General features: G+C 39.6%; 1 protein-coding gene across 1 annotated transcript in view; it reads right to left on the reverse strand.

The window, feature by feature from the left end:
- Positions 1-14,102, reverse strand: part of adgrv1 (adhesion G protein-coupled receptor V1) — a 469,843-nt gene extending 455,741 nt beyond the window's left edge. Inside the window, exon 1 of the mRNA XM_061897509.1 lies at positions 13,767-14,102. The gene's annotated coding sequence lies outside the window, so the exon portion shown is untranslated. The remainder of the gene's footprint in view (positions 1-13,766) is intronic.
- Between the last annotated feature and the right edge of the window lie 7,082 nt (positions 14,103-21,184).

A 21,184-nucleotide genomic window follows, 5' to 3' on the forward strand; every position in this document is an offset into this window, starting at 1 on the left:
TCTCTCTATTCCGCCGATTAAGTAGAGATAGACCGATTATTGGCGCCGATATTTGCCATTTTGGCATATACATCCACAGTCAAAAGTTTGCATACACTTGTAAAGAACATAAAGTCATAACTGTTTGTCATTTCTACAAGTCTTATTTTTTTGTGACAGTGATTGGAGCACATACTTGTTGGTAACAAAAAAACATTCAGGAAGTTTGGTTCTTTTATGAATTTATTATGGGTCTACTGAAAATGTGAGCAAATCTGCTGGGTCAAAAGTGTCAGGCTTGCCCCTGACAGTTTGTCTATGTTTTAGGTTTTTCCTCTGCATTTGTCTGTTTCCTGTGTTTAGTATTTCCTGTCTTTTAGTTCCTGTCAAGTGCTCTTAATTTATCAGCTTCCTGTCTTGTTCCCTGAGTGCTGTGTTCCTCCTCAGTGTGTTTAGTATTTCCTGTCCTTAGTTCCTGTCAAGTGCTCTTAATTTGTCAGCTTCCTGTCTTGTTCCCTGAGTGCTGTGTTCCTCCTCAGTGTGTTTAGTATTTCCTGTCCTTAGTTCCTGTCTAGTGCTCTTATTTTGTCAGCTTCCTGTCTTGTTCCCTGAGTGCTGTGTTCCTCCTCAGTGTGTTTAGTATTTCCTGTCCTTAGTTCCTGTCTAGTGCTCTTATTTTGTCAGCTTCCTGTCTTGTTCCCTGAGTGCTGTGTTCCTCCTCAGTGTGTTTAGTATTTCCTGTCCTTAGTTCCTGTCTAGAGCTCTTATTTTGTCAGCTTCCTGTCTTGTTCCCTGAGTGCTGTGTTCCGCTTCAGCTGCGGCTGATTGGCATCTGGCCACACCTGTTGCCAATCAGCCGGCTCCTATTTGAACCTCTTTTGTCTTGTGTCAGTTGCTGGATCATTGTATTGTCATTTGTATTGTCGTTGCATCATGTCACTCTTGTCGTGCTACCTGTCGTTTTGTTACAGCTATTACCTGTCGTGCTACATCTTGTCCTGGTCGTCGTAGCGGTAAGCTGTTTTTGTTAGCCATTAGCTATTTCCAGTTTTTCTGTTTGTTATCCTCTAGCTTCCATGCTAAAGTTCCTTTTTGTTTCTTGCTAGCTTCTATGCTAAAGGCTTTTTGTTTTTTATCCGCCCACGTGCGCGCTTTTGGTTTAAACCCTTTGTTTGGTTTTGTCTTAGTATTTATATTAAAATCATGTTTGCTCACTCCATGCCTGCCTCCATCTCTGCATCTTGGGGTTCAACAACAAATAATCCATACAAAAAGTATACGTACAGCAATGTTAATATTTGGTTACATGTCCCTTGGCAAGTTTCACTGCAACAAGGGGCTTTTGGTAGCCATCCACAAGCTTCTGGCAAGCTTTTGGTTGAAATGTTAACCAATCCTCTTGACAAAATTAGTGCAGTTCAGCTAAATGTGTTGGTTTTCTGAAATGGACTTGTTTCTTCAGCATTGTCCACACACTTAAGTCAGGACTTTGGGATGGCCATTCTACAACCTTAAATCTAGCCTGATTTAGCCATTTCCTTTACCACTTTTGACATATGTTTGGGGTCATTATCCTGTTGGAACACCCAACTGCGGCCAAGACCCAACCTCCGACTGATGATTTTAGGTTGTCCTGAAGAGTTTGGAGGTAATTCTCCTTTTTTATAGTCCCATTTAAAGCAACTGTTCCATTGGCAGCAAAACAGGCCCAGAGCATAACACTACCACCACCATGCTTGACGGTAGGTACGGTGTTCCTGGGAGTAAAGGCCTCACCTTTTCTCCTCCAAACATATTGCTTGGTATTGCGGCCAAACAGCTCAATTTTCGTTTCATCTGACGACAGAACTTTCCTCCAGAAGGTCTTATCTTCGTCCATGTGATGTCAGATGAAACAAAAATGTAGCTGTTTGGCCACAATACCCACCAATATGTTTGGAGGACAAAAGGTGAGGCCTTTACTCCCAGGAACACCAGTCCTACCGTCAAACATGGTGGTGGTAGTATTATGCTCTGGGCCTGTTTTGCTGCCAATGGAACTGGTGCTTTAAATGGGACTATAAAAAAGGAGAATTACCTCCAAATTCTTCAGGACAACATAAAATCATCAGTCCGGAGGTTGGGTCTTGGGCGCAGTTGGGTGTTCCAACAGGACAATGACCCCAAACACATGTCAGAAGTGGTAAAGGAAATGGCTAAATCAGGCTGGAATTAAGGTTTTAGAATGGCCATCCCAAAGTCCTGACTTAAGCGTGTGGACAATGCTGAAGAAACAAGTCAATTTCCGAAAACCAACACATTAAGCTGAACTGCACCAATTTTGTCAAGAAGATTGGTCAACATTTCAACCAGAAGCTTACCAAAAGCTTGTGGATGGCTACCAAAAGCCCCTTATTGCAGTGAAACTTGCCAAAGGAAATGCAACCATATATTTACATTGCCGTATGTACACTTTTGACCCAGCAGATTTGGTCACATTTTCCGTCGACCCATGATAAATCCATAAAAGAACCAAACTTCATGAATGTTTTTTTATGACCAACAAGTGTATGTAAACTTTTGACCCCGACTGTATTCACTCGGCTTGGGCCGATATTCGGTAAGTCAATTAACCCGACGATAAATTAAAATGTAGTGGATACATTTTCTAGCCTTGATTATCGCCATATTTATGCGATGTTACGGATTACAAGAGCGGTCACTCTTTTGCAAACAAACGGGTGGTAACGGTAACCACTTTTAAACTCCTGACGGTATTAAATCAAAATGAAAGGAAAACTGTGATTGATAACCACACTTTGATCATATTATGGAAACCAACTAGCATTAGCGTGCTAGCTAAATCAATTGCTAACATGCAAACAAGAGACAAAAACGTATTTTACCGATAAGAAAGGTAATCTTTGGGGACGGCGTGGCGCAGTGGGGAGAGTGGCCGTGCGCAACCCGAGCGTCCCTGGTTCAATCCCCACCTAGTACCAACCTCGTCACGTCCGTTGTGTCCTGAGCAAGACACTTCACCCTTGCTCCTGATGGGTGCTGGTTGGCGCCTTGCATGGCAGCTCCCTCCATCAGTGTGTGAATGTGTGTGTGAATGGGTAAATGTGGAAGTAGTGTCAAAGCGCTTTGAATACCTTGAAGGTAGAAAAGCGCTATACAAGTACAACCCATTTATCATTTATTTATTTATCTCCCAATCTAAACTTGTACAAACGCATTAATGTCTACAGAACTGAGCTATAGCTATATATAGCTATTCAAAGTAAACATAAAGGCTGTGCTGATTTTTGCACACATTTATCAATATAAACTCCACAGTCTCAAGTTGAAACAGACGGATCCTAGAGATGTGTCTTTCACGAACGAATCGAGGTTTTAGAACGACTGATAAGAACGGATTTGCAGTTGTATACCGCTCCTACTGCTTTACCAACTGCTCAACCGACTGGACTGGAAAATGTATCAAAGAAAGTAATATTTATATAAATATATACTTTATAATTTATGTTTATGCCGTATTTTTCAGAGTATAAGTCGCACCGGAGTATAAGTCGCACCTGCCGAAAATGCACAATAAAGAAGGAAAAAAAACATATATAAGTCGCATTTTTGGGGGAATTTTATTTGATAAAAGCCAACACCAAGAATAGACATTTGAAAGGCAATTTAAAATAAATAAAGAATAAAGCAGGGGTCACCAACGCGGTGCCCGCGGGCACCAGGTAGCCCGTAAGGACCAGATGAGTAGCCCGCTGGCCTGTTCTAAAAATAGCTCAAATAGCAGCACTTACCAGTGAGCTGCCTCTATTTTTTTTTTTTATTGTATGTATTTACTAGCAAGCTTGTCTCGCTTTGCTCGACATTTTTAATTCTAAGAGAGACAAAATTCAAATAGAATCCAAGAAAATATTTTAAAGACTTGGTCTTCACTTGTTTAAATAAATTCTTTAGTTTTTTTACTTTGCTTCTTATAACTTTCAGAAAGACAATTTTAGAGAACAAATACAACCTAAAAAATGATTTTAGGATTTTTAAACGGATATACCTTTTCATCTTTTAAATTATTTCCTCTTCTTTCCTGACAATTTAAATCAATGGTCAAGTATTTTTTTTTGTGTGTAAAGAATAATAAATACATTTTAATTTAATTCTTCACTTCAGCTTCTGTTTTTTCGACGAAGAATATTTGTGAAATATTTCTTCAAACTTCCATCCATTTTCTACCGCTTATTCCCTTTCGGGGTCGTGGGGGGCGCTGGCGCCTATCTCAGCTACAATCGGGCGGAATGCGGGGTACACCCTGGACAAGTCGCCACCTCATCGCAGGGCCAACACAGATAGACAGACAACATTCACACTCACATTCACACACTAGGGCCAATTTAGTGTTGCCAATCAACCTATCCCCAGGTGCATGTCTTTGGAAGTGGGAGGAAGCCGGAGTACCCGGAGGGAACCCACGCATTCACGGGGAGAACATGCAAACTCCACACAGAAAGATCCCGAGCCTGGATTTGAACCCAGGACTGCAGGAACTTCGTATTGTGAGGCAGACGCACTAACCCCTCTAGCACCGTGAAGCCCTTCTTCAAACTTATTATCATTAAAATTCAAAAAGATTATTCTGGCGAATCTAGAAAATCTGTAGAATTAAATTTAAATCTTATTTTAGAGTATTTTGAATTTATTTTAAAATTTTTGTTCTGGAAAATCTAGAAAAAATAATGATTTGTCTTTGTTGGAAATATAGCTTGGTCCAATTTGTTATATATTCTAACAGAGTGCAGATTGGATTTCAACATATTTAAAACATGTCATCAAAATTCGAAAATTAATCTTAATCAGGAAAAATTACTAATGATGATCCATAAATTCTTTTTTTAATTTTTTCAAAAAGATTTGAATTAGCTAGTCTTTCTCTTCATTTTTTTCGGTTGAATTTTGAATTTTAAAGAGTCGAAATTGAAGATAAAGTATGTTTCAAAATTTTATTTTTCATTTTTTTCGTGTTTTCTCCTCCTTTAAACCGTTCAATTAGATGTTTTTTTTCATCATTTATTCTCTGCAAAAAACCTTCCATAAAAGGAAAAAAAATTTTACGACGGAATGACAGACAAAAATACCCATTTTTTAAATATATGTATATAGATTTATTTATTAAAGGTAAATTGAGCAAATTGGGTATTTCTGGCAATTTATTTAAGTGTGTATCAAACTGGTAGCCCTTCGCAATAATCAGTACCCAAGAAGTAGCTCTTGGATTCATAAAGGTTGGTGACCCCTGGAATAAAGAATAGTGAACAACAGGCTGAATAAGTGTACGTTATATGAGGCATAAATAACCAACTGAGAAGGTGCCTGCTATGTTAACCTAACATATTATGGTAAGAGTCATTCAAATCACTATAACATATAGAACATGCTATATGTTTACCAAACAATCTGTCACTCCTAATCGATAAATCCCATGAAATCTTATACGTCTAGTCTCTTACGTGAATGAGCTAAATAATATTATTTGATATTTTACGGTAATGTAATAATAATTTCACACATAAGTCGCTCCTGAGTATAAGTCGCACCTTCAGCCAAATTATGAAAAAACTGTGACTTATAGTCCGAAAAATACAGTACTTCTCTATTTATTTTATACATTTATCTTATTTTGATTCACTTTTCTGGTATTACCCATTTTTATCATGTCCTCATTATATTCTAGTTTTGCTTACACTTTTTATATCCATAAATACATTTTATTCGAACTTATTATTCGTGCATTTTACCCCTTTTGCCGAAATGCTCTTGTACTACAATCATTTTAGGTGAGGAAAAATTCAAAATAGTGATATCACAGTAAAAGCATGAGTATATACAATAAAATAAACGACATTATACAACACATAGTCTTTCGAGGCCCGTAATTGGAAAAAGAATACAGTAATTCCCAACAATAGTGTAATAGTTGTATAAACTTCAATAATTGATCCACATCTTGTTATATCCAGTAACTGCTACTATTTATTGTTTACTTGATAAAAAGGACTATAATAACGAGCCAGCTTTTCAAATGGCTCTTTCAAAGGAACGGCTCTTTTCCTTCCAAGAGCCATAAATCCCGTCTGTAACGGACATGGACTCCATTCAACAGGAAGTGAACTCTCGTCACGTCACAATAGTTCGGAGAATGAACAGTGAAATAGTGAATTAACTGATCACGTAATTTACTTTTTTTTTTTTTTAAACATCCTAAAATATTTAAAAATGAAAATAGAAGAAGATAAACATATTTAAACACACACAATAATATGGCTCTTATGAATTTGATGTTTCCTCTGCCAAGAAAGTATAAAAGTATATTGTGTGGCTATTTATTTTAGTTATTAAAAAATAAACGTAATTAAAAGATTTAAGCGCATGTATAATTTACTTTTTGAGCACTTTAAACAATACCACAATAATAATGGGGAACCAGGATAGTTATTTTTTATTGATTGTTTTGGTTGTGTACGGTGGAACAGGGGTTAGTGCAGGGGTCGGGAACCTTTTTGGCTGAGAGAGCCATGAAAGACAAATATTTCAAAATGTATTTCCATGAGAGCCATATAATATTTTTTTTAACACTGAATACCGTATTTCCTTGAATCGCCGCCGGGTATATAGTATGCGCCTGCCTAGAATTACTGCCGGGTCAAACTTGTTTCGCAAAATATTTTTTTTATTAGCGCATGTCTAGAATTTCCACCGGGTCTAACTCGTTTCGCCAAATAATTAGTATATGGCTAGAATTTCCGCCGGGTCAAACTCGTCAAGTCACGAGTGACACTTCACCTGTCATCATTTTCAAAATGGAGGAGGCTGATTTCAATAATTTGAAATCGCACAAAGGGAAGGAGATTATGAGCTATTCAGTAGGATTTAAGGTTCAGGCTATTGAATATGCTAAAAAGAACAGTAAGCAGCTATGTTTTATTAATATACCGTAGCTGCGTGTGTCAAATATGAGTCATTAAATGACTCCCGCCTCCTGGTGGTAGAGGGCGCTAGTGATCCTTCTTGCGACTACTCGGCTGCAGAAAAAGTGACAACAATTGTCAATTAATTGTTAATTGCTTGCACTTTTAACATTGAGGATTACATATCTAAAATAAAACAGTTTTCTAAACTGGACTTTCAATCGAAGCAGGAGGTAATAAAGGAAGATCTTCAGCGAGAAAGAGAGACTTTTAAAACTGAAGAAAGATAAGTAAGACTTCTGTAAACGAGTTATCGATGCTCTGATCAGAAGGAGCTGCGCGTGGACTTCATTTATAAGTAAAGGTAAGACCATAATAACCTTTTTTCTATTAAATGTGCTTATCATGATGGTATCCTTACATCACACTCAAATTTATAAGCGCAGGCCAAAATTTACTGCATGCCTTTGGTAAGTGTTGGACTGAGAAGAGGTTTTAAAATAATTAGCGCATGCTTAGTTTTACCGCATGCCTTTGGTAAACACCGGAGTGAGAAGAGGTTTTAAATTAATTAGCGCCCCGACAGCAATTCCAGGAAATACGGTACAAATAAAAGCGTGCATTTTTAAGTCAGACCAACATTTTTAGAGTATAATAAGTCTTTTATTCTTTTTAATAACATTGTTATTCCAAAGTTAACCAATAATAAATATAATACTTCTTACCATTAATGCGACATCTTGGACAAGTGCGATAGAAAACGGATGGTTGGATTAAAATGCATGAGAATGTTTTAAAATTTGAACCTTATTTTTAACCACTGTGATTACAAGGGGAATTATTCATAACTTATCGTGTTGGGGCCGTTTAGCTCGGTTGGTAGAGTGGCCGTGCCAGCAACTTGAGGGTTGCAGGTTCGATTCCGCTTCTGCCAACCTAGTCACTGCTGTTGTGTCCTTGGGCAAGACACTTTACCCCACCTGCTCCCAGTTCCACCCACACTGGTTTGAATGTAACTTAGATATTGGGTTTCACTGTGTAAAGCGCTTTGAGTCACTAGAGAAAAAGCGCTATATAAATATAATTCACAATTCACACTTAAGCAATGTCAGCTATAGATTTATCTGCGAGCCAGATGCAGTCATCAAAAGAGCCACATCTGGCTCTAGAGCCATAGGTTCCCTACCCCTGGGTTAGTGCATGTGCCTCACAATACGAAGGTCCTGAGTAGTCCTGGGTTCAATCCGGGGCTCGGGATCTTTTTGTGTGGAGTTTGCATGTTCTCCCCGTGACTGCGTGGGTTCCCTCCGGGTACTCCGGCTTCCTCCCACTTCCAAAGACATGCACCTGGGGATAGGTTGATTGGCAACACTAAATTGGCCCTAGTGTGTGAATGTTGTCTGTCTATCTGTGTTGGCCCTGTGATAAGGGTGTGACTTGTCCAGGGTGTATACTGCCTTCCGCCCGAATGCAGCTGATATAGTCTCCAGCACCCCCCCACGACCCGATACAGGGACAAGCGGTAGAAAATAGATGGATATTTGAGTGTGCCCCACCCCCTCCTTAACAGAGACAAAACCTATTGTATTGCTTTTGGTTGTGATTTTTATTCAAGACAGAGTATATATACTGTATATTATTTTATTATTGGTTTATTTTATTTAACTTGGTATTTAAAAGTTTCCCTTTAAATTACAATGTTAAACACAAGTTTATTGCATTTGTAATGGGACCGTATACTTGCATTATTACTGTGTGAATGCTCCAAAGCATTCACACATGTGGTTTTCGACACCAAAGTTCATTTATTCATTATTATTATTTTTCTCCAGATTTTGCCGCGCTCTATGTTCGACATTTTTCATCCGATTCAAACCGTTCCAACTTCAAACGGGAATAGTGGGCTTTCACTTGACAAATTCCAAAAGTTCTCAGATTTCCCAGAATTCCAGGTATCCCGGGACATTTTTCCCATTCAAAATGAATTGGCCATTTTTCAAACTTCCACCATTTCCATATTTTTCAATCGATTCAAACCATTCCTTCTTCAACACATTCCACCATTCTGGAAAATTCATACTACCCCATTTTCCAAGGTCAAAATACTCCAGGATTTTCCAGAATGCCTGGTTTTCCAAAGCCCTATTTCCACCTTTTTTTTCTGGCGACGACTACTCCCACATTTTTCAACATATTTCAACCGTTCCACCGTCAAAAACATTCCACTTCATTAGGACAAAAAACTAAGTTGTTTTTTGAACTGGAAAAATTCCCAGTTTTCCCGAAATTCCAGGAATTCCGTAATACCATTTCTCAATTCAACATGTTACTACTTCAACATTTCTCGACCGATTTGAAAAATTCCAAAACCAACCAATTCAACTCATTCAAGTTTTTACCATTTTCCCAAAAATTCCCGCTTTACCCGAAATTCTCAAATTTTTGAAAACTCCCATTGAAATCAATGGGACAGTTTTCAAAGTTCCACAACGCCCACATTTTTTCATCTGATTCAAACTGTTCCAACTTCAAAATATTCAGCCTTTTCACAATTGTGTGCTCTACTTCAACAATTCTAAAAATTAATACAGGATTTCAGTTTAACTTCAGCATTGGAGCATCCATCCATCCATCCATTCATTTTCTACCGCTTTCTCCCTTACGGGGTCGCGGGGGGCGCTGGCGCCTATCTCAGCTACAATCGGGCGGAAGGCGGGGTACACCCTGGACAAGTCGCCACCTCATCGCAGGGCCAACACAGATAGACAGACAACATTCACACATTTAAAAATTAATACAGGATTTCAGTTTAACTTCAGCATTGGAGCATTCAAACGCAATTCCTTCCGGAATTATCATTACATCAGTGTTTAAAAAAATAATGGCAATAATTTGTAGGTCAATACAGTGTTTCCCACAGGTCAGGCGTCTATTTGTGGTGGTGTGGTCGGCCGCCGGGGGTGGGGTGGGGGGGCAGCGGTGGCAGCGGTGGCAGCGGTGGCAGTGGCGGCGATGACCAAGAAGAACGCGGAGTATATTTATATAATAATTTACATATTTATATAATATGTAACTACAAGCTCCATTCACAGACAGAGTCCCATTGCTTTTATGAACGGTCGAGCGAGTCAAAACCAAAAATAAAAATAAAAATATTTTTTTATTTCTTTATTTGTCGCGGCCATAATTATTTCGTGGCTGGCCGCCACAAATAAATGAATGTGTAAACCCTGCAATATAATTGCCTTACTATTCACTTCACAAGCGTGCCAAGATTACTTATAGGAGCACTATAAATTGGTCAAGAGGGGACTTTTTTTTTTTAAGAGTGTCCCCCTCCGAGCTTTTTCCCCTTGTGTGGGGGATCCTTGTTTGATTTCCGTGGGCGAGAGAATGGCCACACAAAGAATAGCAATCACACTGGAGATCCTGCATGTAACCATGGAAGCTTTTGTCTCTGTCGTCAATGGGCTAGCCGGCCATTCATTGAATCAATATTTAGTTTTTATTAGAGAGGAGGGCACCAGGGTGAGAAATAAAATTAGCACCGTGCCACTTTTAATCGTTTTTTTATTTTTTATTTGTTAAACAATGTGTCTGCTTGAGCCGGGGTTTTGTAACCACTGTGTCGCGGCACACTAGTGTGCCGTGTGATACAGTCTGGTGTGCCGTGGGAGATGTAAATTCACCTAATTGGGTTAAAAAAAATTTTTGCAAACCAGAAATTAGAATCCTCAATGTGCCTTGTCGAGTGTCTGTGCTGTCTAGAGCTCAGCAGAGAAACCGCGTAATACTATTCCATATCAGTAGGTGGCAGCAGGTAGCCAAATGCTTTGTAGATGTTTGTCGTGATCCCAATATGCAGACGGCAGTGGGAGGCAGCGTGAAGGTAAAAAGGTATCTAACGCTTAAACCAAAAATAAACAGAAGGCAAGTGCCGCTAAGAAAAGTAATTGAAGCTTAGGGATGGCTATGTAAAGCTGGCTGCAAAGTGGACAAAAACAGAATGCTGGACGACAGCAAAGACTTACAGCGTGTGGAGCAGACGGCGTCCACAAAGTACATCCGTACATGACATGACAATCAACAATGTCCCCGCAAAGAAGGACAGTGTCCGCACAACTTAAATAATCTTGATTGCGAAAACAAAGCAGATGTGAGGAATAGCGTTCAAGGAAGACATTAAACTGCTACAGGAAAATACACACAAAACAGGAAAAGCCACCAAAAATAAGGTGCAAGACAAAAACTAAAACACTACACACAGGAAAACAACACATATGTGGTCCTCTCCAAGGTTTCCCATAGTCATCATGGTCGACGTCCCACTGGGGTGAGTATTTCCTTGCCCTTATGTGGGCCCTACCGAGGATGCCGTTGTGGTTTGTGCAGCCCTTTGAGGCACTTTTGATTTATGGCTATATAAATAAACATTGATTGATTGATTGATTGATTGATTGATTTTTTAATGTTTTCTGCTGGGGGTGAGCCTCCGCATTTTTTCAATGAAAAAAAAAAAAAATATATATATATATATATATCTTGATTGGATTATCCAGAGAATAGTGCTTGATACCGTGGTAGAGCGCAATATGTATGTGTGGGAAAAATCACAAGACTACTTCATCTCTACAGAACTGTTTCATGAGGGAAAATCTCCTGATAATTGAGGGAACGCCTCATGAAACAGTTCTGTAGAGATGAAGTAGTCTTGTGATTTTTCCCACACATACACATATATATATAGCATTCTACTTTAGTTACTTTATTGAGTTTAGTGGTGCTGTTTTGTACTGTTTCTGCACTTGCTTTATTTATTATTATTTCTTGATTATATGTAAATGTTGCATATTATAAACAAAGGTTTAAAAAAATAAATTTAAAAAAAAAACATGGAAGCGTTTGTCTTTGTCGTCAATGGGCTCGCCGGCCATTCATTGATATTTAGTTTATATTTGAGAGGAGGGCACCAAGGGGGGGTTGCCCACATATGTGGTCCTCTCCAAGGTTTCTCATAGTCATCATGGTCGACGTCCCACTGGGGTGAGTTTTTCCTTGCCCTTATGTGGGCCCTACCGAGGATGCCGTTGTGGTTTGTGCAGCCCTTTGAGGCACTTTTGATTTATGGCTATATAAATAAACATTGATTGATTGATTGATTGATCGATTGATTGATTGATTGATTGATTTTTTAATGTTTTCTGCTGGGGATGAGCCTCCGCATTTTTTCAATGAAAAAAATGTGGCTTGGCTCAAAAAAGGTTGAAAAATACTGACTTATGTAACTTGTTTGAGCCTATAGCTTTACACTTTGTTACATACATATACATATATACACACACACATATATATATATATATATATATATATATATATATATATATATATATATCTTGATTGGATTATCCAGAGAATAGTGCTTGATACCGTGGTAGAGCGCAATATGTAGGTGTGGGAAAAATCACAAGACTACTTCATCTCTACAGAACTGTTTCATGAGGGAAAATCTCCTGATGATTGAGGGAACCCCTCATGAAACAGTTCTGTAGAGATGAAGTAGTCTTGTGATTTTTCCCACACCTACATATATATATATATATATATATATATATATATATATATATATATATATATATATATATATATATTGCATTCTACTTTAGTTACTTCATTGAGTTTAGTGGTGCTGTTTTGTACTGCTTCTGCACGTGCTTTATTTATTATTATTTCTTGATTATATGTAAATGTTGCATATTATAAACAAAGGTTTATAAAATAAATTAAGAAAAAAACATGGAAGCGTTTGTCTTTGTCGTCAATGGGCTCGCCGGCCATTCATTGATATTTAGTTTATATTTGAGAGGAGGGCACCAAGGGGGGGTTGCCCACATATGTGGTCCTCTCCAAGGTTTCTCATAGTCATCATGGTCGACGTCCCACTGGGGTGAGTTTTTCCTTGCCCTTATGTGGGCCCTACCGAGGATGCCGTTGTGGTTTGTGCAGCCCTTTGAGGCATTTGTGATTTTGGGCTGTATAAATAAACATTGATTGATTGATTTTTTTTATGTTTTCTGCTGGGGGTGTGCCTCCGCATTATTATTATTTGTTGATTATATGTAAATGTTGCATATTATAAACAAAGGTTTATAAAATAAATTAAAAAAAAAACATGGAAGCGTTTAATTGTCTTTGTCGTCAATGGGCTCGCCGGCCATTCATTGAATCAATATATAGTTTTTATTTGAGAGGAAGGCACCGGGGGGGGGGGGGGACTACTTCATCTCTACAGAACTGTTTCATGAGGGAAAATATCCTAATGATTGAGGGAACCCCTCATGAAACAGTTCTGTAGTGATGAAGTAGTCTTGTGATTTTTCCCACACATACATATATATATATATTGCATTCTACTTTAGTTACTTCATTGAGTTTAGTGGTGCTGTTTTGTACTGCTTCTGCACTTGCTTTATTTATTATTATTTCTTGATTATATGTAAATGTTGCATATTATAAACAAAGGTTTATCAAATAAATTAAGAAAAAAACATGGAAGCGTTTGTCTTTGTCGTCAATGGACTCGCCGGCCATTCATTGATATTTAGTTTTGAGCACCGTGCCACTTTTAACCGTTTTTCTTATAATGTTAAACAATGTCTCTGCTTGAGCTGTCTGGCTTAATTGACTCCTTTGTATTAATCACACACACATGCAACGCCACCTGGCTGGTGAGGTGTTATTACAATAAAATAAATAAAATATATATATATATATATATATATTATTCCAACAACTTTTTTGTCTACTAAAACGGAATAAAACGTGGTGATACTTTACCTGACAACCTTCCCTGATCAGTCCCAAGTCCAATAAAAAATGATAGTGATATCCTCTGGTGTGAGGATAGCCTGGATGATGGTCCGTCTCCCCGCGGATGGTGTTTAAAAGTCGGCTATCCCTTCAGACGAGGCAGGGGTGGGCTCCAACTAAGGGGACTCTAGCCGGTCCGGGGAAAAGTAACGGGTCCCTCCAGGCTGCGCCTCGCTCTCCTTGTGTTTGCCGGCCATGTGAGTCACTGTAGCCGCCTCACAAGCACGCTGACCCGGTATGAAGATTAGCTAGTTGCTGCGCGGTGTCTGGAGCTAATGAGACAGTCTGTTTGTTAATCCCCAGTGTGTCCGTTTGGGAAAATGGGGGTTTTCTTGGGCGGCCAATGGCGCCACCTTGCGGGCCGAAAGGATCCAGCAGCCATTACCTTTGTTGGAAGAATTATTATTTCAGTTTTTTTGTAGATGTTTTTATTGAACAACAAAAATACATTTATAATTCACACAAAAGTCAAGGCACTTTCAACACCAGGGGGAAAAAAAACAAAAGCAAATACAGATAGAGCAGTGGTTCTTAACCTTGTTGGAGGTTCTGTACCCCACCAGTTTAATACACACATTATTTTCTGAATTTTTTTATTTATTTATTTTTTCAAATTCAAGACAAAGTTATGTTTTTTTTCCTGGTGTACAAAATGAACCGTGCGTGAACTCACAACAAATTACACACCTGCAAATCAGTGTGACTTCGGCTGTTGCCATATCCATGATACGCCGATATGGAAAAGATTTTATTTACACGATGAGTCCATACTTGCCAACCTTCCCGATTTTTCCAGGGGAATCTCGAATCCCGGGGCAACCATTCTCCTTTAGCGTCCTCTACAACCTGTCGTCACGTCCGATTTTCCTCCATACAAACGGCGTGTCCGCACATTAACATTATTTATGTGGCTTTTACACACACATAAGGGAATGCAAGGCATACTTGCTCAACAGCCATACAGGTCACACTGAGGGTTTCCGTATAAACAACTTTAACACTGTTACAAATATGCGCCACACTGTGAACCCACACCAAACAACAATGACAAACACATCCGCACCGTAACATCAAATGTAACAAATACCCAGAAATCCCTTGCAGCACTAACTCTTCCGGGATCTACAATACACACCCCCGCTACCACCAACCCCCCACCTCAATTCCCCACCCCATTTCCCGAATTCTGAGGTCTCAAGGTTGGCAAGTATTGATGAGTCGGGTGTGTCTTGACTGGCCCCCGCCGAACCCCTAGGGTTCGATGGAACCCAGGTTAAGAACCACTGAGATAGAGTATTCAACATGATAAATAATAATAATAAAAAATATGACAAAATAAAAAGCCCTGGGATGAGGTGGCGACTTGTCCAGGGTGTACACCACCTTCCGCCCGATTGCAGCTGAGATAGGCTCCAGCGCCCCCCACGACCCCAAAGGGAATACGCGGTAAAAAAAGGATGGATGGATGGATGGAATATGACCAAAAAAAAAAAGACAAAAAGGGCTACCAAAATCACTTTAAAGGTTTTTAACAAGGATATAAATTTAAGGGCTTTTGTACTGTTAATCATTCTGTTCTCATAGTCATCATTATCACCGACGTCCCACTGGGTGTGAGTTTTCCTTGCCCTTATGTGGGCCTACCGAGGATGTCGTAGTGGTTTGTGCAGCCCTTTGAGACACTAGTGATTTAGGGCTATATAAGTAAACATTGATTGATTGATGAATATTTGATTGATAATTGTAAACATCCATCCATCCATTTTATACCGATAATTCCCTTTTGGGGTCGCGGGGGGCGCTGGCGCCTATCTCAGCTAATATCGGGCGGAAGGCGGCATACACCCTGGACAAGTCGCCACCTCATTGCAGGGCATAATCGTAAACTATTAAGCCAATTATAAAATGTAAATGATAAATGGGTTGTACTTGCATAGCGCTTTTCTACCTTCAAGGTACTCAAAGCGCTTTGACACTACTTCCACATTTACCCATTCACACACACATTCACACACTGATGGAGGGAGCTGCCATGCAAGGCGCTAACCAGCACCCATCAGGAGCAAGGGTGAAGGGTCTTGCTCAGGACACAACGGACGTGACGAGGTTGGTACTAGGTGGGGATTGAACCAGGGACCCCCGGGTTACGCACGGCCACTTTCCCACTGAGGCCTTACTTTCATATAGGGCCGGGCAATATAGCCTTTAATTGATATCTCGATATTTTAAAGCCATGTCACGAAACATGACATATATCTCGATACTTTGCCTTAGCCTTGAATTTACACTTGATGCATATAATCACAGCAGTATGATGATTCTATGTGTCTGCATTAAAACATTCTTGTTCATATTGCATTAATATATGCTCCTTTTAAACTTTCATGCAGAGAGGGAAATCACAACTAAGTTAATTTACCAAAACTGCATTTATTAAACAGTGGCACAAACAGTCATGTCATTTCTAAACCGAAAGTCCAAGATTGTCACAGACATTTTAAAACAAGCTGTTAATGCACTTTTGTGCACGATGTCACTAAGATGACATATCAAAACAACACTAAATTAAAGTGCACTTTTTGTAAAAAACGCAACTACAATAGTTAAAAACAAATAAAGTGCACTTTTGTGCATGATGTCTCTAAGATGACATATCAAAAGAACACTAAAGTGCAATTTTTGTAAAAAAACGCAACATCAATAGTTAAAAACAAATAAAGTGCACTTTTGTGCATGATGTCACTAAGATGACATATCAAAACAACACTAAATTAAAGTGCATTTTTTGTACAGAACACTACTCCAATAGTTTGAAACAAATAAAGTGCACTTTTGTACATAATGTCACACAAAATATTTCGATAACTGTCAAATAAAAATTAGCTGCATAATAGGAAATCAAATAGTATATGTCCTTCGCTATGTGGTAGGTTCCTGCAGGTGTTATCTCCTTCTGTTCTCGACTATTTTTTTCTTACGGTGTTGATGTGGAAATGGTTGCTTGGGCTTTATGTTGGTGTGGCACCGGCCAAAGATGTTGACATGCAGAGTTTCAAACACTCTTCATTCTCTCGCGGGTGACTTTTCAAAGGATGCTACACATTAGCAGTAATGCTACTTTTTGTAGCAACGCTTCTGTCCTTCCCTACGTGGTAGGTAGGTTACTGCAGACGTTATCTCCTTCTGTTCTTGACTATTTTTTTCTTACGGTGTCGATGTGGAAATGGTTGCTTGGGCTTTATGTTGGTGTGGCACCGGCCAAATATGTTGACATGCGGAGTTTCAAGCACTCTTCATTCTCTCGCGGGTGACCTTTCAAATGATGCTACACATTAGCAGTAATGCTACTTTTTGTAGCAACGCTTCTGTCCTTCCCTACGTGGTAGGTAGGTTACTGCAGACGTTATCTCCTTCTGTTCTTGACTATTTTTTTCTTACGGTGTTGATGTGGAAATGGTTGCTTGGGCTTTATGTTGGTGTGGCACCGGCCAAAGATGTTGACATGCGGAGTTTCAAGCACTCTTCATTCTCTTGCGGGTGACTTTTCAAATGATGCTACACATTAGCAGTAATGCTACTTTTTGTAGCAACGCTTCTGTCCTTCCCTACGTGGTAGGTAGGTTACTGCAGACGTTATCTCCTTCTGTTCTTGACTATTTTTTTCTTACGGTGTCGATGTGGAAATGGTTGCTTGGGCTTTATGTTGGTGTGGCACCGGCCAAATATGTTGACATGCGGAGTTTCAAGCACTCTTCATTCTCTCGCGGGTGACTTTTCAAATGATGCTACACATTAGCAGTAATGCTACTTTTTGCCGCCTACTTGATATATTACGGCTGTCTGTTCAACATTGCTCCGCTTGAAGCCAAACCACCGCCAGATAATGGACCACCTGCTGTTTTTCTTCGGAAGTACTTCTTCTTCCTTCATTTGCTACCAGGTTGGCACCTTCTTTCTCTCGTACTACCACTCGCACCGCACCGCTAGCATCACAGCTAACGTTAGACTTTCCGCTACCTGTCTGTTCTGCGACGGCGTGACGTATGTAAGAAGGTGCACTTTTTTTATGTCTCTGTGAGAAGCAGAGGCAAGAAAGAGTGATAAAAACCTGCAGTGTAATGCCCACAGCTAAAAGTAACAGCTTGAGAACGTGTACTCGAATATCCCGATATGGTCATTTTCTATATCGCACAGGGACAAACCCGTGATATATCGAGTATATTCGATGTATCACCCAGTCCTACTTTCATAAATCGACATTTATGAAGAAAATATTTTGCCTGGAGCACAATAATGTTGACAAACATATCTTTGTACCAGTCATTTACAAAAATACCGAATTGGATCTCTTCTATAGAGCAGTGTTTTTCAACCTTTTTAGAGCACATTATTTTTAATGAAGAAAATACGGAGGCACACCACCAGCAGAAAACGTTAAAAAATTAAACTCCACCAGGTAGTCTGGCTTTATTTTTTGTTTTCCTGTGTGTAGTGTTGTAGTTCCTGTCTTGCGTTGTTACTTTGGTGGCTTTCCCTGTTTTGTTGGTGTTTTCCTGTAGCAGCTTCACGCCTTCCTTTGAGCGCTATTGCCTGACCTGCTCTCTATTGGCAAACAAGACTATTGCAGCTGTGCATCTATGTCATGTACGGATGTACTTTGTGGATGCCATCTCTGCTCCACACGCTGTAAGTCTTTGCTGTCGTCCAGCATTCTGTCATTGTTTCATTTGTAGCCAGTTCAGTTTTACATTTGTTTTGCACAGCCATCCCTATGCTTCATTGCCTTTTCCTTTCCGTTTTGTCCCGTAGAGGTTGTTCCCTACCCGTTCCACGGATACCACGTCACAGGAGTGAGGTTTAACGGAGTTTTAATCAACATGTTATGCAACGTACAAACTTTTCAGATGTCTGTCCCTCCAGTTTCCCCCCCCTCGCTCTTCTGCTGGCCGCTCGCTGTTAAGGACAACAGCTGATTAGATTAACACGTACCACCTGCGAAATCTAATCACCTGCCAGCTGTGTCTCTCCGTCCCGCACATGTCCCGCCCCTAGTCGATGGTGCGCCGCCCTCAACACCATTGACTGAGGCGGTGACCTTTTGCTCCTGCAGCGCGCTGATCATGGCCGGCTCTACGCAGGAGCAAGAGGGGGCAGAGCCCCCTTAAATAAATGTCTTGCCCCCTCAAATCAAAATTTGAGAAAGCAAATTTTAATAAACTCATAAAATTACTACATTACAAGTTGACAAAATTATCTGCACTAGCGGAAAAATCCGCCGAAAAAGAGACGCCCACGATATAGTAGTGTCGGCTTCCCTCTAGTCCCTCCCTCCGCTGTGCGTGTATTCACCATTCCACAGGCTGCGCAGCAGACACACACCCGCACACACCCCTCAGCCCTCAGTAAACATCCAATCACTGTTGCAGTATGAAAGTAAAAGAAAAGGAAAAGTTGTCTACATTTATCATATACTTGTTAGGATGGGTGTAATTGTGTAGTCTTATCTGTCATAAACACGTTTATCGTCGCGGACTTTCGGTGCTATGGAGTTCCTTTTTTTTTTTTTTCTTACAACTTGACGAGAGCAGTGACAGCGGCACATTATTGGCAGATTATAATTATTGATTTGCAAATAATATTTTTTTGACCAATCAGGTGAAGTTGCATAATCTCCCACGCATACTTGCCAACCTTGAGACCTCCGATTTCGGGAGGTGGGGGGCGTGGTCAGGGGTGGGGCGTGGTTAAGAGGGGAGGAGAATATTTCCCCCTAGATTCCCCAAGTCAAGTATTTCATATATATATACATATATATATATATATGTGTGTGTGTGTGTATATATATATAAATAAGAAATACTTGACTCTCAGTGAATTCTAGCTATATATATATATATATATATATATATATATATATATATATATATATTCAGTTGTGATCAAAATTATTCAACCCCCACACAATTTTGGTGTTTTAGCAAGTTGGACATTTATTCCGTATTTTGTTTATAATCATATCAATAAAAGATGCATTAAATAGACAAATGTAACTTAAATTACAACATTATATTTTGTAACATACCAAACAGTGTCACTTCTCTTAATATCTCTTTGACAAAAATTATTCAACCCCTTGAAAATCATAACTCTTAAGAACAGAATTTGAATAAGGTCTTTTCAATCAGGTGTTGAAAACACCTGTAGATGTGATTAGAACCATAACGAGCAACAATTAAACTGAATTAAAAAGACTGTGACACTCATCTTCTTGTAGTTGGCCAATGGTGTATTTGCAACATGGTGAAGTCCAGGGAGTGGTCAAAGAAGTCAAGAGAGGAGGTAATTTCACTTCATAAGAAAGGATATCCATCTATCCATTTTCTACCGCTTGTTCCCTTTTGGGGTCGCTGGCGCCTATCTCAGCTACAATCGGGCGGAAGGCGGGGTACACCCTGGACAAGTCGCCACCTCATCGCAGGGCCAACACAGATAGACGGACAACATTCACACTCACATTCACACACTAGGGCCAATTTAGTGTTGCCAATCAACCTATCCCCAGGTGCATGTCTTTGGACATGCAAAGAAAGGATATGGATATAAGAAAATAGCAAAGACATTACACATTCCAAGAGACACAGTTGGGAGCATAATTCACAAGTTTAATGCTAAAGGCACAGTGGAAACACTACCTGGGCGTGGTAGAAAGAGGATGCTGTGTTCAACTGCTGTCCGGTATTTGAAGCGTACAGTGGTGAAAACCCCTCGGGTAACAGGTGAGGAACTACAACAGGACATTGCAGAGGGGCGAACGCAGGTTTCGTCCCAGACAATAAGGTGCATGAAGGCCTCCATGCCAGAACTCCCAGGCGCACCCCACTTCTGACTACCAGACTCAAGAAAGCAGTCAATCAGACATTATTGTGAGGTTTTGTATTTGTGTTCCTAAAAACAGACACATTTTTTTCTCTAAATGTGGCCCTCCCGAATCAAAATAATTGCCCAGGCCTGATTTAAACCATTCACCACTACATTCACCCTACAAACCCCGTTTCCATATGAGTTAGGAAATTGTGTTAGACGTAAATATAAACGGACTACAATGTTTTGCAAATTGTTTTCAACCCATATTCAGTTGAATGCACTACAAAGAAAACATATTTGATGTTCAAACTCATAAAACTTTTTTTTTTTTTTTTTTTAAATAATAATTAACTTAGAATTTCATGGCTGCAACACGTGCCAAAGTAGTTGGGAAAGGGCATGTTCACCACTGTCTTACATCACCTTTACTTTTAACAACACTCAATAAAGGTTTGGGAAGTGAGGAAACTAATTGTTGTAGCTTTGAAAGTGGAATTCTTTCCCATTCTTGTTTTATGTAG

This window comes from Nerophis ophidion, linkage group LG01, assembly GCF_033978795.1.
Source record: "Nerophis ophidion isolate RoL-2023_Sa linkage group LG01, RoL_Noph_v1.0, whole genome shotgun sequence".
Lineage (NCBI taxonomy): Eukaryota > Metazoa > Chordata > Actinopteri > Syngnathiformes > Syngnathidae > Nerophis > Nerophis ophidion.